The sequence below is a fragment of the Atta colombica genome, unplaced genomic scaffold, assembly GCF_001594045.1.
Source record: "Atta colombica isolate Treedump-2 unplaced genomic scaffold, Acol1.0 scaffold125, whole genome shotgun sequence".
NCBI classification, from domain to species: domain Eukaryota; kingdom Metazoa; phylum Arthropoda; class Insecta; order Hymenoptera; family Formicidae; genus Atta; species Atta colombica.
In genome coordinates this window covers 336,001-354,085 of record NW_017259212.1, presented here as the reverse complement: position 1 = coordinate 354,085, position 18,085 = coordinate 336,001, and the positions used below count along the sequence as shown (strand labels likewise).

The following is an 18,085-nucleotide window of genomic DNA, read 5'->3' as shown; positions in this document are numbered from 1 at the left end:
ATATATAAAATTTTCACTTTTCTCTTTCACGTTTTCGCCCTAGGGAAAAAGTTACATGACCTCTTACAGATTATCTGTGACTATACTAGACACAAACTAACAGTCACATACACAATAATTTCTCCGCAATATTGTACTTACTCTCTAAAGGAAATTATAATATTTTCACATAAGATAGATATGTAGCATAATTGGAGTAATATTGAAGTACATACATTATTATCACTGTATTCTAATTTTTAAAAAACGAGACTTTAAAAACAATATTTTTTTATTCTTAATATGTATTTTAGATATGCGTACTGTTTGGGTTGCCTTCTCTTTTCGTTTTTTATTTATTTCTTTTAATTGCTTGAATTGTTGAATGTAGAGATAATACACACAAAAGAAATACTATAATAATTCTCCTTTTTTCCCTGTATATTTTATAAATTAATTTTATTAAATTAATTGTGAGAACTTATCTAACAGCAATATATACGGATTTTTTTGTTTTCATCAATTGTGAAAATATCATTTTAGCTCGTGACCTAGCATACGAGCAGAACACATTGATGCTTGCCGACATGTAATCGTCCAATAAATCTCGTTAAGAGACAAGTGACTCTAACGTGCGTGTTGCAGTCGTATCACTACATATAATTTATAAAAGCAACTCTGTAAACAGTTTAATCTTCACGATTGTATCTTTGCACGTATCTCTCCCAGTTGTCTACTAATTCTCTATACTTTCTTCTTCTTTAGTGTAGATTTTTAATTCACGAAGTTTCTACGTCATGACTATTCTTTACGTTTTAAATTGTCTATACTTTATGAGCCGTTACATCATTCGCGGAAATTTTTCGATTTCACAACTCACATATGAGCCGACATGCGCAACATTACGAGAATATACAAACGATGCATTGCTAATATGAATTACTTAATATAATGACAAATCTGAAATCTATATTATACGTTTCGTTATATAGCAGATAAATTATTGAAACACATACACGGTGCACATTCATGATACGTTCGCGAAGAAAAGAGAAAATACTTGTGCTTATCATTTACTCGTTGCTTCATTTCTTTTTGGTGTTATCAACTTGAGATCTTTTATATTGAAATATTTTTTATAACTAGATAAAAATGAAATGGAGGGCATTTTATGTCGCATGAAATTCATCATTTTAATATTATATAAATAAAATTTTAGTTTTTTTTTTTCACGATGAAATAAAGTTGAAGAAGGGAGATTAATCAGTAGCGAAATATATTTTGCTGTTAATAAATGATATTATAATTTATATCAATTTCAGCATCTTTTACATCGAACTTTCTTATAACTAGATAAAAGCAGATGGAAGCATTTTACGTTTCTCGAAATCCATTGTTTGGATATTAAATACATTGTGTTTTTAGTTTTTTTTACAATAAAATAAAGTTGACGAAGGAAAGAGATTACAATCGTGAATTTATTGTTAATGGATATATTATATATATTATATATGCTATAATTTATAATTTATGCTTATAATTTATATTGCTTATAATTTATAATCACTTCAACATATCTCATGTAATACGTTTGAGTGTGTCACGTCAAGAATAATTTACATAAGAATATCTATTCACGACATGTGTTTTCGGCGTGCAACAGCGAATATCTTGTCTGTTATCTTTTCTTTTTTTTTTTCAATTACACGAGAAGCCCTTGTGGAAAGTCGTCAATTTTTCCATGAGAGTAATGCAACGCTAAGCTCTAAACTGTAAAAGGGTATCATTTCGCGCGTTTTTTTAGTGATATCGAGAATATCACTCGGAGCAAAAACAAGTCTGGCTCGACTGATACAGTGTCCAGACGGGAATTCACAAAAATTGAAATGTGACGACTAATATTGATCGCTCGTATTTTGCGTTTTGCGATCATCACTCTTCCATCAGTATACATCTCTTCGAGAGATCTTCGAGAGGAAAGTTACACGCGTCGAATGTTTTAGAAATTGTGTTAACGTGACCCGTATGCACGTGTCGTGTGGGTATCGTTCGATGAATCGACGCCTTTTGACCAATGGCACGACCAAGTGGCACTTTAATCTCCTACCCGCGATATCTTTTTGCTCATTTATCTTGTATTTCATTGGGGGAAAAAAGCGAAAAAAGAAAAAAACAGATGTGGATTGTAATAAATATTATTTTCCACGGCTTATTTATTCATTATCACTCTAATGTGTCTCCTCTGCTAATTACAGAGTATCGTATGGCGCTTCGCTCCGAAGATGGAATGACGTACACTACGCAACATTTAAAATCGCAACATAAATGTTATCATTTTTGCGAAAATGAACATTCCGAGTTATGAGGTAGAGAGAGAAAGAGAGAGAGAGAGAGAGAGAGAGAGAGAGAGAGAGAGAGAGAGAAGGAGAAAATAACGGTGCATCACTGATAATCGACTCAATTGTTAACGCTAAAAATATTTCGTGCAAGTCATTATATCCAGCTCAGACCGGTGCGTCAACGACACCTGTTTTATCATGGCACGTATGCGTTACTCTATGTCGAGTATGTTTATTAATATGCGCGCCTCTCCACTGCGTGCATGGCAAATTTCGCGGAAGCCCATCGAGGAAATTCCGGCCGTGGATTTAAGCGCCGGATGCCCGACCGAGTAGAGTTACACGTGTGGACTCGCGAGGTCGACTCCGGCGCCAAGTTGCGCCAAACACGTGCATCGTATCTGACACGAGGCAGTGGGGAAAGAGGAGGATGACCCGCGACGAACGTATCGAAATAATTCTTTTTTCTGAAAAAAAAAGTCACGCGAGCCGGCACGATGCGATGTGGCGCGACATCGGGATCGGGTGTTCCCCGCGTCTCCGCGCGCCATCGAAAAACGAATGATCATGGCATCGACGCGACAACAGAGAATCGGCTGATCGGACAAGGTTCTCGCAGGTTCCGTACGACGAACAGCCAAGCGGCATTAGCGGCTGCAGCGCAGGAATGCGCACGAAACACGCGGCACGCGCGCAGCTCCGAATGCTCCGATTCGCGTACGTGTCGCGATCACGTGAACGTCACGCAAAGTGGACGGGCGCGCATGCGCGGCACTCGCAGTCGCGCCGGCCGGTGTTCGCGGCCGCGCATTCAAATCGCGCGTTCAAACGCGTGTCGAACGTGGTGTAACGTGGAACGGTACCGCGCGCGATCATCGGCGCGCCGGCCGAACCGAGGGGTTGCATTCTCTTTCTCCTCTCTTTTTCTCTCCTTTTCTGTCTCTCTCTCTCTCTCTCTCTCTCTCTCTCTCTCTCTCTTTGTTCCTCTTCTTCCCTCCTTCGCGTGCGTATGATATCGCGGGTTTCGACTTCTTCGAGGAACGTCCGATTGTCGTGGTATAGCGACGCGACGGTGAGATAAGACCATTGCTGTTGGTCGTGCGCGTCGGAGTCGGTAATAGATAGGCGTGCGATGCGCTACACTGCGGTCATTATTACGTGAGGAGGAGAAACTGTCCAATCGTTCCCCGCTGATCCCTTAAACACGACCGACGTTTTTTTTCATAAGGACTCTTCCATTCGTCATACCCCGTGCAATTCTCAATCGTGATGCTATCCAATTATTAATTCACGATGCCATATATGATCATATGAAGAAATTGTTTCTACTAGAAAGCATACATAATTGCAATTGACAATTTGATCCTGACGTTCCACGGAGTAAGAAGATTAAACAAGAAGATACCGCGTGAAGAAAAAAAGAAGAAAAACGAACGTTGGTGAAGAACGAGCGGAGTGAAGAGCCCGTGAGAGTTATTTAAATCCGCTCCTCGTCACGTCTGAGGAGCTTGTCGTTACTGCGAGAAATTAGTAAGTAACATGTTATTCACTCACAGTTTTTTATCGTTCATTGACATTCCGCGCGTGGATGATTTAAATCTGCAAATTCCGCGGTAATAATAATGTCCGGTTCGCCAATATGTACTTTCTATTAATTTTGAATTTAAGTTCAATAATTAATTAATAATTAATTTAAAAAAGTTTCCTAGCATGTTTTCTTGTTTAATTGAATACAGAGTTTTATTTAAAATTATTATATAAGGTAACTTGATTTTTCTTTTATTGTTTTATTTATTTCTTAATTATCTTTTTAGATACGTTTAGTAGAATAGAATAGTTTAGAAGAATAGTTTAATATTAGACTCATGGCAAACTTATCTTAAATCACTTGGCAAATAATTATTAGTTTGAATTGCGCTCTTCTCTCTCTCTCTCTCTCTCTCTCTCTCTCTCTCTCTCTGTCCTTCTCTCTTTCTTTTTTCTCTCTTTTTTGTTTTTAGTTCTAATTTGATTCTAGCTCTAGTTTATTTAATTTTATTTTTTGCCTTATGACATTATATGATATAATTCTTACATATAATATCATTTAAATTAAATTTACTAAACGTGATTTAAATTATACAATATGTATATATATAAAAGAGCAAAAAAACCACACGCAGGCTATCATTAGCAAAAATCGTATATTTAAAATTCAATCCAAAACTAATAATAAACATAAACGTTTCGACCAAAATGTGGCCATCTTCAGTATGTAAAATATATAAAATAATGATAAAATAATATAATACCATTTAACATTATATATTAGAAAAAGTAGAAATTTCAATAACTCGTAATTATTAAAAAATCCATTAATAATACTTAATTAATTAATTATGCAATTAATTGGATAATTGTAAGCAATGTTCGTGATTTACTTTCGCGAATAAATTGTGACATTTAAAAAAGTAGACTTTTATTGAAATTAATTTTTTATTCTCAATTTTTAATGATAACGCTAACTTTTATATTTACACACACACACACACACACACACACACACACACACACACACACACACACACACACACACACACACACAAAACACACACATTTCTCTTATATACTATATGTATTATGTATTTAATTCTTGGGAAAATTTATTTTTAACGAAGTTAAAGTTTTTAAAAGTAATTAAAAATTTACTTAAAAAATTTTGAGATAATTTAAAGTGTGTAAAAGGTGTGTAAAAGCCAAAATAACCTAAAATTTTTAAAGTTTTTAAAAATGACTTTAATATAATGTAATCAGTACATTAGTTTCTTTCAGTTATTCTTAAATAAGTTTTAAAGTTATTTTAAAGAAGAGTTTAAAGTGATCAAATTTACCTTTATTTCTTAGATTTTTTTTTACAATAAATTTTAAGTATTTTTTAAAATTTTCCGAACTAATTTATTATTTTCCCAAGGGAAAAATATTTATTACATAATTCATATATTTAATTTTATCTACAAGTATTTTATCTACTAGTATTGTAAATTTATCTAAAATAGTTTTATCTAAAATAGTTTTTGTATTTTGGCACATGAGATATTTATGAAATTTTTCTTCATACATTTGTGCTTAGCACTTGACGAAAATATACGTGTGTCAATATAATATTGAAGCCGATATTATTATGATAAGTTTGGATTTTTTTCAATAATATGTCGATAATGATAATAATTCTTTAATTTATGTCAGAATAAAAATTGTGATTGTAGAGTGAAATGTGATTTTTTTTGTATAGCATAAAGAATCTTAATGATATACATAATAAATTGAGCTTACCGAAATTACATTAATAATTTCGAGCGTACATTGCAATCGCGTGATATAGTAGTTGCAGACACATTAAACAAACGCGCTCGGAAATGTCTGCAACAAGTCTGGACATTCTCCTTGCCGGGAATTACTTGTAGCCGTATATTTTGTCTCACAAATATCCGTAACTTGTAGACATCTGTATTTGAAATTTATTTACATTCTTCACTTCATTGTTAACTTTATGATCCGATTCTGACGACATAAATACAAAGTATAATAAAAATTAAATAGAATTACATTTTTGTTACTCGCGATGCAGACAAATAATTATTATTTCAGAACAAATTTGATTCCTTGAAAAACAGATTTGCGAGAATACATTTCTATAAAGATTTAATTTTAATTAAAGTTTTATGTTTAGCAAATTTACTCTCTAAAATCTTTGAAGTGTAATTCTAAAGAATAACAAAGAGTGATAATTGAGCCAACGCAGAGTTGAAAAAGAATAGTTCAATTGTTAATTTTTAAAAGTGAGATTTTAAAATTTTTTAAAGTTAGATTCCATTGCAAAGATTTTAAAGAGTAAATTTGGAAAAAGCACTCAATAAAGATTTGATTTTTTTCACATGCTAGATTTTAACAAAAAACTTTAGTCAAAGGTGATAAAAACGTTGCGATTATCACACGTGAGAATAATCGCGATGCAAAATAATTCAGATTAAATTCAAATTTTTTATGAATCACAGACATTTTTCTCGATAATAAAAAATATCGAGAACAAATCTGTTGTGATGATCTATAAATAACTTTTATTCCTTGTTTATCAATATCTTTTCTATCGTATTTCCGGAAAAAAATATCGATAAAATTATATTACAATCAGAAACTTCTCATATATTTTATCGTGAAACGTTTTAATCAGAAGATTAGAATTGGAAGAGATAATATCTAAATATAAACTGACGTATTACAAGTAAATTTGGAAAAACTTATCAATAGAGATTTTATTTTTTTCATTACATGCTAGATTTTAACAAAAACTTCATCTAGGATAATAAAAGCATGCGTTTAACACACGTGAGAATAAATGCAATGCAAAACTCAAATAAAATTTTTACCTCATGAACCAAGACATTTTCCTGGAATAATGGAAAATACCGGGAGCAAATCTCTTTGTTATGGTTTATAAATGAACTCTTGTTCCTTTTTTCAGTATCTTTCTTATCATATTTCCGCAAAAGAATCGATTATAATTATACGATATTAACCAGGAACTTGTTCACATATTTTATCATGAAACTAGCAAAAAATTCTATTTAGAAAGATTAGAATTGTGTGGAACAAAAGATAATATCTAAACCTTAACATCTTAACAGTAATATGTCCTTAACAGTAATATGTAACTTGTACCATTTATTTATATGCGATTTCGAAATTCAGCGGGCCGAGGAAAACGAGTTTTACACATGTATTATCGCTTCTTGAAGAGAATTCTTTGTTTACAAACAAAACCCAAGATAACTTCCTCAAGTGACAAGTCGCGCAATTTACACATATGTTATATATTATGTCGTTATCAAATTAGCTCGTCAATGTCAAGTCTATTTTTACTATTGTTGCGGATTGTATCGATGCGCATTAGCAATACATATATGATTAAAGGAATTTTATTTCGCAATTAATCAGCAAGCTATATCAAACAATTAATTAAATGGATGATAAAATTTTGTGTAATTAATTAAAATATTTGGCTATTTGGTTAGTGTCAAAAATATACGAGATGATTCAAATGAAGACATCTTGTTCCACTTTGTTTTATTTTTTTAATTTTAATAATTATTTATTTTATTAATTAAACGTTCAATAATAAAATAATAAAACAAAATATTCTTTTAATGAATGGATAGAGGTTGAGAAATTATTCCTGAAAATTTCTTGTATCAGATCTTTTCAGAGGAGTGGGTGTCTCAAATATAGGTTCGCCCAGATATTTTCTCGAAACCAGCTCGGCGGCTTCCTAAACGACATTCGCGTCGTGTGTAGTCGTGCGTTTCGTGCTCGCACAAAAGCCGACATTTTTACCGATTAATCGACCCTCGAACACACCTACGTGATATTCTAGCATGAAGCAAAGCGCTATTATAGTTTCCGGGGAAAGCCGAGTCTCGCGACTTTTCGCGAGTAGGGGTGTTTGAGTAACCGGAGATATCCCGTGAAAAAACAAGGAAAAATTCTTTGTTTTTTCATAGATGGATTAGGCATTCAAGTATAACAAAGGAACCTGAATTTACGCGAATCCATAGTGCAGGAATAAATATGTTTTGTAATCTCGTAGTAAACGTACGTAATGTGCTCTGTCACTTATGTAATAAGCATATCAATGCGTGCATTAATGAGTAAACTACGATATTATTGAGAAAGTGAAGGAAAGAAAGTTTAGGCGCGACATAACGAATAATGAATAAATCGATATCTTATCTGCGTCTATTAAATCGTCTACTAATTTCATCATTCATTTTTATCTTAATTATATTGTCATGATTCAATATTATTACAAATGTTCAAATATTATAAACTATTATTATGTCTGAATATTTTTGTAAAATTTGGGTATAATACTCTTATTAATTTAAAAATTATTTAATTTTTTTGCCTTGATTCTTATGTAAAATATGTAGTGCTTACTTGCAAAGATAAGAAAATAATATTACATATTTAAATTGAATTTTTGTTATATACCAATGAAACTCTAATAAATATTTATAATTAAATGTTTATAATAATTAAATGAAATAATTTGCTTGAATCTTTGCTTTTTTAAAAGTTATTTAAAATAAAACTACAGCAAATGATTAATTGCATTGCATAAGTCATTAAAAGCTAAATAATTTGTTATTTTACTTTTCGTAGTTGATTTTAGAGTGTATTTCCTAAATTTTTTTATTCATGGTTGGTTATTTTGATTGATTTTTTTACTGACAATTTTTTAGTAGATATTTCACAGCTAAAACATAAAGAAAAAAGTAAATTTGAAATCACGTGATTCTCGAATGATTTACATCAGATATCACGGTAGAAGTTAAGACGCGTGACACACTGTTTAATTAAATAGATGTGAATGTAACTTTGATACTTGAGATACTTAAATTGATTTCTCACTTCTTTTACAGACTATGCATAAAAATGTTTTCTTTATCATATATTGTAAAATGTATTATTAAATTAAATTAAATTAAATTAAATTAAATTCGTACATGTAGGTATCAATTAATTCATATTTAATTATTAGATGATAATTTATTTGCTTTTCTGATATTTATCTTGTTAAAATTGCAATTTGTAAAATATTTTCATTTATTTAAGAAGTTTATATTAATTAATATAAAAGCAAAAAGGATTATTAAACTACTAAGTTTAGACATTTCTACTGAAGCATGTTTGGTTTCCCATCCAGGTATTCTTCGGGTATCATCCTTATTTAACGATCAGGTAAATAACAAGAATGGAATAGCACTCAAATGGGAACATAGCCCTGTATAGATTTATATTGTACAATATTATGCATATAGTATGGATATTGTATATATTGTATAATTATATTGTATATATGAAACAAAAAATATCTTGCGGAAAAATTCCTAACAAAATAATATTTCTATGTTTCTGTTCGAAGAATAAGTTAATGTGTTTCTGATACTACTTTGTACCCATATTTAACGATAACGGGTGTATGTTAAGATGTGAGACCACATCTCACGGTCTCACGTGGTTTTGGCGACGAGTTAAACTTTGTTCGGTAAAATTCCGTAATCGGCCATTTCATGAGGGCGTTAGAGCCAAGCAAGAAGGAGAAAGAGAGAGAACTGAGAATATGTGTATATCGGTTATCATTACTGCTTCGAACCAGAATATCGGGAGCGATAAGGCCGAGAGGATTCGACCTCAACGGCGCCTCCATCCGAGTGAAAAAAAAAAAGAAAAAAAATGAGGGGAAATATTACTATGCTGGGTACAATATACGGAGTCGTCCGATTCCGAAAGTACCAGATATGGTTCGTCGAACGCTTATACAAGATCTCTCTCACGTGTTCGTCGCGTGAATGCAGCAGCGATTCGAAATTATAATAGAATATTCCTATCAATAGTTCCGTTTACAGCCATATGTAAACTTAAATGTTGTTCTCGATCTCCATATCGAATTCTGAAAGTACTAGATATGATTCGTCGAACGCTTATACAAGATCTCTCTCACGTGTTCGTCGCGTGGATGCAGCAGCGATTCGAAATTATAATAGAACATTCCTATCGATAGTTCCGTTTACAGCCACATGTAAACTTAATTAAATGTTGTTCTCGATTTCCATATCGAGATTACAAATGCGACTTCAAATTTTTTATATTATTTATGTATATACAATTAAAACCCTATAACTTTTACATAAAATAATTTTCCTGAAAATGTTTCATTTTCGAGATAATCGATAATGTATCAATAAAAATAAAACATTCTGTGTATTTAATCGCAAAAATTAAAGCACTAAAAATAAAAACTGAATAAACGAAATTTCAGAAAAGGATTTAATTAAGTGTAATTAATGATTATAGTTTATAGTAATAATTATGTGGTCGCGCTAGCGAATGTTCGATTTTTCGAACGCTCGCGAGCAGATCAAAATCTCAAAAAGAAACATCAATTGTAAATATTAAAATATTAAAATATTTAATTTATATAAGAGGTAAAATATTAAGGAATAGATCAGAATATGCTTGTCTCCTGATAATCTGCGAGCTATTTTTAGTACCACGCATTCGCTGTTCGACCAGGTCTCGAATTTGAATGAAGCTACTCGAATTCCATCGACCGGTCCTTCTGCTCTCTACCAGGCCGGTTTATGCTCGTTTCATGTGACATGCATGTGAAATGAGAAAACAAGTTGAAGAACGTCTCCTCTCGTTCGTTCATTTTACGATCGACAACTACTTTTTACATTCAAAAGTGACTTTCAACAGCTGACACTTGTAACAATGTATTCGTACAAGGGTGCATTCAGAATTCGTAATCAAGGTTTATTGTACGTTGCTAAGTAGACTCATCGATTCATTGATACATCATATGTAATGATATTAGATATCGGATTTTTATGCAGATATTTTTTACAGACATGCGCAAAATATGCAAATTTGCACAAATATGAAAATATGCACAAATAAATATGCATTTTGAATACTTTTTTAAAGAGAAAAATTTCTATTTTTACTTTCCAATCTGCTTTCTAAAAAAGTATGAAATTGCCTAAGAATCTGATGTTTAGTGATGATCGAACATGATATTACAAATACAAATACAAATTTTACGATAAATATTAAAGTTCCTCGTGATTTTATCATCTTTCCAATCAATGAAAAAGTAATATAACAGACTTCCAAAAAATGTAGATTGAATTAATTGAGGTCATATTCTTTATATAATAAAGCTCCAATCTTTGTACAGAGAGGATTTCCATAATTTATGTTTATAAATATTTTTTTCAGTTTTCCTTTTGTAATTACTTGCTGAACTCAGTATTAATAACATAATTTAACGCCGATATATAAATGACATTATAATTTATGCTAGGAAATTGGAAATCAATACCGATATATTTAGCGTTATTTGCCTTTGTAATAAATAAAAGAAATAAATTGCATAAAATTAGAGTCATTAGAAAAGCATTATGTTTAAAAAATATACAAAATACTTTTTCTGATATTTTATGAAGGCTTCTAATAATTAAGAATAATTAAAACATAAATTGAGATCAAATGACAACGATTTAAAATTATAGAAAACATCAAATTGAGAAAGAAACTTGAAAAATTTGATTATAAGAGTTTCTATATGAACAAACTTTGTAAATTTTAAAATTTACTCTATTATTATTACAACTCGTTTGAAATATATTTTATAAACAGTGGATTTTCAAGTAACAACATTAGAGTATCTGAAAATTCAAAGTAGTAAAAAATAACGATTCAGGGTTAGTGTTTACGTTCTCGTACCATCTTATTCTTCAATGCACCGAGTAATATGATATCGAGATTATCATAGGTCAGACGCGCACAAAGGTTTTGGCATCATTATTTTGGCATCATTTGTCTCTTCTTTCAGATAACGCTAATTCTTTTGTAACTTTTACTTACGCGGATCAACAATATTATAATTAGAATGCGATACTAGATATAATATCAATTTGAATGAAAGAACATAATTAACTAATTGTAAGCTAACTCCATTAATTACTCATTTCTCTTCAAATTTAATCTCATTCATGAAATTAATTATCAAAAACTCGATTACTTAGTTATATAAAGAAATATATTAGCATTTTGTTTATTATAGTTATTATTTTTATAGTTATTATTTTTATATTTTCTGCTAAGCATCATTATTATTTTATAAAGCATTATAAAAATATTTTTTTATTTGAAAGTTTAAAATTTACAATTATAATGAAAAATAAAATTTTTGCTACATAAATTTCGCAAAATTCTTTGAATATACTCGTTCTTTTTTTATACATTTTATATAGCGAGGAAATTGAAGTTGTTTTGGATCAGTTTCACAGAATCTATAACGCATCCACGCGAACGATCGCATTTCCATTCACGATTCGTCTTTATTTTTGCCAACTGATTCATGTGACTAAACAGGCACGTTGAACTATTTGTGGAATTGTTCATGAGAAGTAAAATTGATGTAGCTGCCATTTGTTAACTCGTGTGACAATACATCCTCCTCGTCAACCGCGTCGAAACATTGTCTCTAATAACGTCATTAAAAACGTCATTCGCCTTCTCAATCGTGCAAGTGCATATTTAACACTATCAGTAAAAACGCGCACTGCCTTTTTTTCCTCAATGATAAAGAATATGTGTCTTGAGCGGCGAGAGGTAATTCTGATTGGTTTAACAGGCAATATCGCACATTGCGGACTGACAAACAAAAGTCACGCTATACTGGCAAAATCGTCAAAACCGATATCAATGTGTATTTTTGCAATCCACGTGCGATTAAATTTTCTTGTTTGATTTCTCGTTTGATTGAAGATATGTTACCAGATCATAATACAGTAAAATATAAGGCGATTTTTTTTATGATGATAACTTATGTTGCAATCCATTTATAAATATTCCTAAAAAATAAAATATCAGTGTACATTACATAAAATTATTAATGACTTAAATATACAGCTGCAATATATATTTTATGTTAAACAAATTGTTATGATTCAATATTCATGTCATTGAGATAATTCTTAGAATTGAAGAAAGATAAGGTAGGATAAGTTGAATCTCGATTAAGAGTTAACCGTGAGTTATGAAACTAGACCTAAGTAGATAACTATTTACTTTTATTGCACATTGCACATTGATTCCTGCGCCGCGACTCCCATTATTGTCCTTATTACTTATTGTTTATTAAATTGACGGAAATTTATTTAATATTGTTAGCCTCAGAATTATTATTTATCCCGATCTTTCATAAACATAAAGTACATTTGCAACTTTAAATTGTTTGTAACTAGAGAAATAATCTGGCAGATTTGTTAAACGACAATCGAATTACCACAAATCGAACGACGAATACATAAAAGCGATTATATTTGCATATTTATTTTAACAGATATATCTTTTATTTCTTTTATTTTTTGTATGTTTTATTTTATTATTTATTTAATATAAAATTTTATAATGATATATAAAAATTTAAGTTTTGTAGTGTAAGGACAGTAATCAATAAATGATTGTGTTTGATGACCTTAGGTCAGTTATTATCAATTACTTATATATGTAATAATCATAAAAATAACGGAAACGTGATCAATTAATCAAATAAATCGTAGATTAGACAATGTTTATAAGAAAAGGTTATAAGAAGCACAACCCATCTTTGACAACTTCTTCCACGTGTTTGACTCCTCCTGCCCGCTTTATTATCTCTATGTCTAATTCTCCGAGTCAAATAGCCTTATCACTTTTTGATAGTTAAATACCAATGACTGATAGCGACGACTGATTAACAAAAAGTCTATCAAGTTCATATCGTATTCGAGTGTTTTTCATAACATTTTTCCAAGTTACACATAATATAATAATACTATCGTTAATTGACATTGTTGTGTCATTTTTTATTTCAGTGTAATGTGAAGTATTTATCAATATTTGCAATGTGTATATTTTTATTATCATTATACATATATATAAAAATAATTAAATTTATAAATTTTATAAACTGTATGATAGTCTGTATTTAAATTTAAAAAATTTACAATTATGAATTTAAAAATTAAAAATAAAATTAGAAGTAAAAAATTAAAATTAGAAGTTAAAAAATAAAATTGAAAAAGATTAGAATATATCATCAAATTATTACAAATATTTCAAATTTTTGTGTCATATATTGAAGTTATTACACGAAGTTGTTTTAATTTTTCCGAGTTCAATAAATAATTATTACTTAATACTTGTTTTAGATTTAATTACTTTGTTCATTTATTAATATACATGCATAAGTAATTTTATGTGATTATTATTACACATAATAAATATATATAATATTATAGTTTTTAGGAACCGTAAATGTGAAAATTCACACGCACATACACACACACACACACACACACACACACACACACACACACACACACACACACACACACACACACACACGCTCGCTCGCGTACGCGCACATATATATAATATTACAATATATGTATATATACATGTGTATATGTATACATGATAATGTTAGATACAATATTATATTGTATTTTAAATTATTATACATGTGTATATAATTAAAACCTTTTCCGTTTAAAACTAATATTTAAAATTAACGGTTACAGATTAAATTTTCTCCTTCTTTAAAAAAAAAGCACTAAATCATAAAAAACTTATTGTGACATTAAAATATCACGCATCTTTACTTAAAATAAGTATCTTATCGATTAAAGCTATGTAAGTCACGTACAAGACGTGATATTTCGACTTTGACAATTGCATTACGTAATTTAGCCTAATCTTAGATCCGTATTCCTTATTTCTCAAATGAAACCAATATCACGTTTGTTCTGAGTGATTGTCTACTTATTGAGACAGACATGTTATAAATAGCATATAATTTGATTCATTTATAAAGATTTGCAAGATAGATTTCATTCATCACATTTTCGTAGCTTCAAATATTATTTAAAAATATTTATATTTTTCCATGGCTTTCGCAATTAATAAAATAAGTAAAATGCACAATTGATAAAAAACATGTTTTAAACGTGTTTTAAGCAGTTTAAAACATAATACTTAATTGATGTTTTTAATATGTTTTAAATATGTTGTATAGTACTGTTTAAAACATATTTAAAACATTAAAAACCTATTTAAGAAGAAACATAATATATTTTTTACTTAAAAAAAAACCATTTGTCTTTACCAACCTGAAATGTCATTACTTCATCTTTTACAAAGTATCCTTGATATACATACATAAGATTTTAGAAATAAATGGCCAAATTTTAGTATCATATTCTATTAAAAAATGTATGAAAAAAGATTACATGTATACATTGATCCGGAAATTCTTCCTTTTAAAGATATAAACATTTTTTGTTTATCTTAAAAGTTTACATAAACAGATATCACACAACGTAAATATTGTAGTAGACTAACTCAGTAAATGAAAATAAATTAAAATGGATTGAAATTTTTTTCTATCCGAATGTGTATTTTAAATAACGAATACTTTTTTTGGATTTAATTAGATTCAATTAGATTTAGTTGGATACAATTGGATTGAAAACTGCAACTTTCCTAATCAAAATTTTGAATTGAACAGTATTCACAATTATTTTGTGTTTTTTTATTTGTGTATTGTGTTGCACATAGAAAAAAACTAATATTATTTTTAGATTGAAAGATAGAGATATGCTCCATGCAATTCTTATAAATGAATAAAAATACAGGATTGAAAAGCATTCATTTTAACATTCGTGAATCAATATTTCTGAAAATCTGAATCCATTTCAATTCACTTCAATCCATTCTCGTTTGCTGGGAAGTCATACTGTCATCGAAAGCAGCCTTGTCAAAGCTAACTAAGTCACTATTTAAATTTTGCATAGTTAAAATAGTGTTTATGAATGAAATTTATTTCTATATCGAGTGGACAGATATTCATTTCATGTATGGACGAACTAACGGAAATTACAGAGAAATTCAGCATCTGTATTATGAAAGACAAGGAAGTCATTTTCAGCAGTTTCATTACAAATCTTTAAAATATTCTGTCACAAACAAGAAATGTTTATGTTTTAAAAAAGAAGAATTTTTTTATTTATGTTTACACATGATTTTTCATCTAGGGACAGTAAAATACGATACCAAAGTTTGATTATCTGTTTCCGAGACACTTTGTATAAGTACACAAATGTTGTATTATATATTTCTCGACATTTAAAAAAAAACGTATCTCTCTCTCTCTCTCTCTCTCTCTCTCTCTCTCTCTCTTTCTTTGTTGCTCGTAGATTTCTTATTAAAAAAATTAATATCAAATAATAAGAAGAATGTATTTAATAACTTGTTAGTTTACGTCATCAATGTTGGGTTCCATGCTTAATAATTTACCTGTTCATCATGCAATATTACGTTCTACTGACAACAAATGATTCAACTCCAAAGCTGTATGTAGTCACCACATGGCGCCAATACAGGATTGCATTAATGAACAAATCGCTAAGATGACCGTGAATATCTCTGGTCATGACCCTAGGATTACAGTGCACTTTAAATTATGATTAATTAATGAATTTCAATATACACATTATCTCTATTATTTATTAAAAATATTTGCTGTCCAGCAAATCTTCGTTATCTGTTTCATAGTTTCTTATTGTCGTAAAAATTAATAAATGATAAACTATACATACGCATATTATACATGTATTACAATTAAAAATTTGTAGTTATGCAAAATATAAAAAGAAATAAGGAATATACTTTATATTTAAAAAGTGCTATTAATATATTATAAATATATTAATAAAATATTTGACAAAGTGAGAGAGAGAGAGAGAGAGAGAGAGAGAGAGAGAGAGAGAGAGAGAAACAAAGGAACATTAAAAGTCCAGAAGCATTTTGTTCTAGCCTATTTTTTAATTATTCATTCTTTAAATTTAAAGCTTGCAGCTTATGAGTTGGCAAGTTTCGTGACCCCTACGCGGGGTTAAGGTTTTCTATTTCAAGCAATTCGCAGTTGGTCTGAGAGTCTCACAGTCACTAGTCCTCTTCCCGCTCTTGATGCTATCCGCGAGTTTATATCTACCTTAAAGAGTGTGGACAATTGGACCTGATCCAAGGCCGTGTTTCACGACGATCTAAATTTGGCTGCGAGATTATCCGAAATAGTTTGACTGCGTAATATTCCTCACCGAATCATCTTACCAGTCGTTCTCCAATAAAAAAGGGCACTATCTAATTGTGATTTTATACTGTACCGCATTCAAATATTTTTGACAAACATTAGAAAAGTTTTTCGCGCTTAAATTTTGGAAGGATTAAATTATATTACATTTCACAATTTTTATTCTATATATATTTTAAAGAAATAACGCAATATATATCAGTAAAAAAATTAACCATTTCTCAATTATCAAGAACAAAAAAGTTTTATATATAATCCAATATATTCCAATAACGAGATTAAAATATTTATAAAAGTAGAGATAAATGTGACATAAACGTAAGATGACCCAAGAGCATTCTTTATCCATGCAAATAATAATGCAATTTATGGAGGACAAAAGAGATAAATACGTCTGACATATTTGACTTATTAAAAAGTGCTGTTGATATTAACATGACCATCTTATCTTTGTAAAAATAAATTATTATACTTATTATATATAATGTCAATGTCACATTAAGTAAACGTATTATAAAATTATTATATAATAAAATAGTGACCAATGAAAAAATTATGAATTATTATATTAGGTGTGGGAAAAAGTTCGTGGCGTTTTTCCCATTAGATGGCATTAAAAAAACGCCACGAACTTTTTCTCCCTAATAATAAGTCTCAGCATATAATTATTATCATTATTAATGAAAATTATTTGCAGATAAAACATTTATTTAATATATAAAAAACATTTATAATATTATAAAAATTATAAATTGTAGAGTATCATTAATATATCAATTGAAACGCAGAAAAATGCGCTTTCACAACTGTGATCGCGCCTATCGAACTTGCAATGCATATATCGGACATTCGCTGCAATCGTGTCGCGTATTCCTTTTTATGGTCTTACATGTGTAAACAAAAGAAGCTAAGCGATAAACTGCCGTTGACACGTGTATAACCGTTTCTTTCTGTTATTCATGCTACCAACAGCAGAAAGCATCGTTGATGATTGTTGACAACCATCAATTTCCGGAACAAATAC

The 18,085-nt window shown here is 29.9% G+C and overlaps 1 protein-coding gene and 1 pseudogene across 2 annotated transcripts in view; both read left to right on the top strand.

Moving 5' to 3' along the window:
• Positions 1 to 3,761, top strand: part of LOC108694859 — a 6,929-nt pseudogene extending 3,168 nt beyond the window's left edge.
• LOC108694862 (protein phosphatase 1 regulatory subunit 3B) overlaps positions 3,154 to 18,085 on the top strand; it is a 34,132-nt gene continuing 19,200 nt past the window's right edge. For both annotated transcript variants that reach the window (XM_018204545.1, XM_018204546.1), the window contains exon 1: positions 3,154 to 3,848. The gene's annotated coding sequence lies outside the window, so the exon portion shown is untranslated. The remainder of the gene's footprint in view (positions 3,849 to 18,085) is intronic.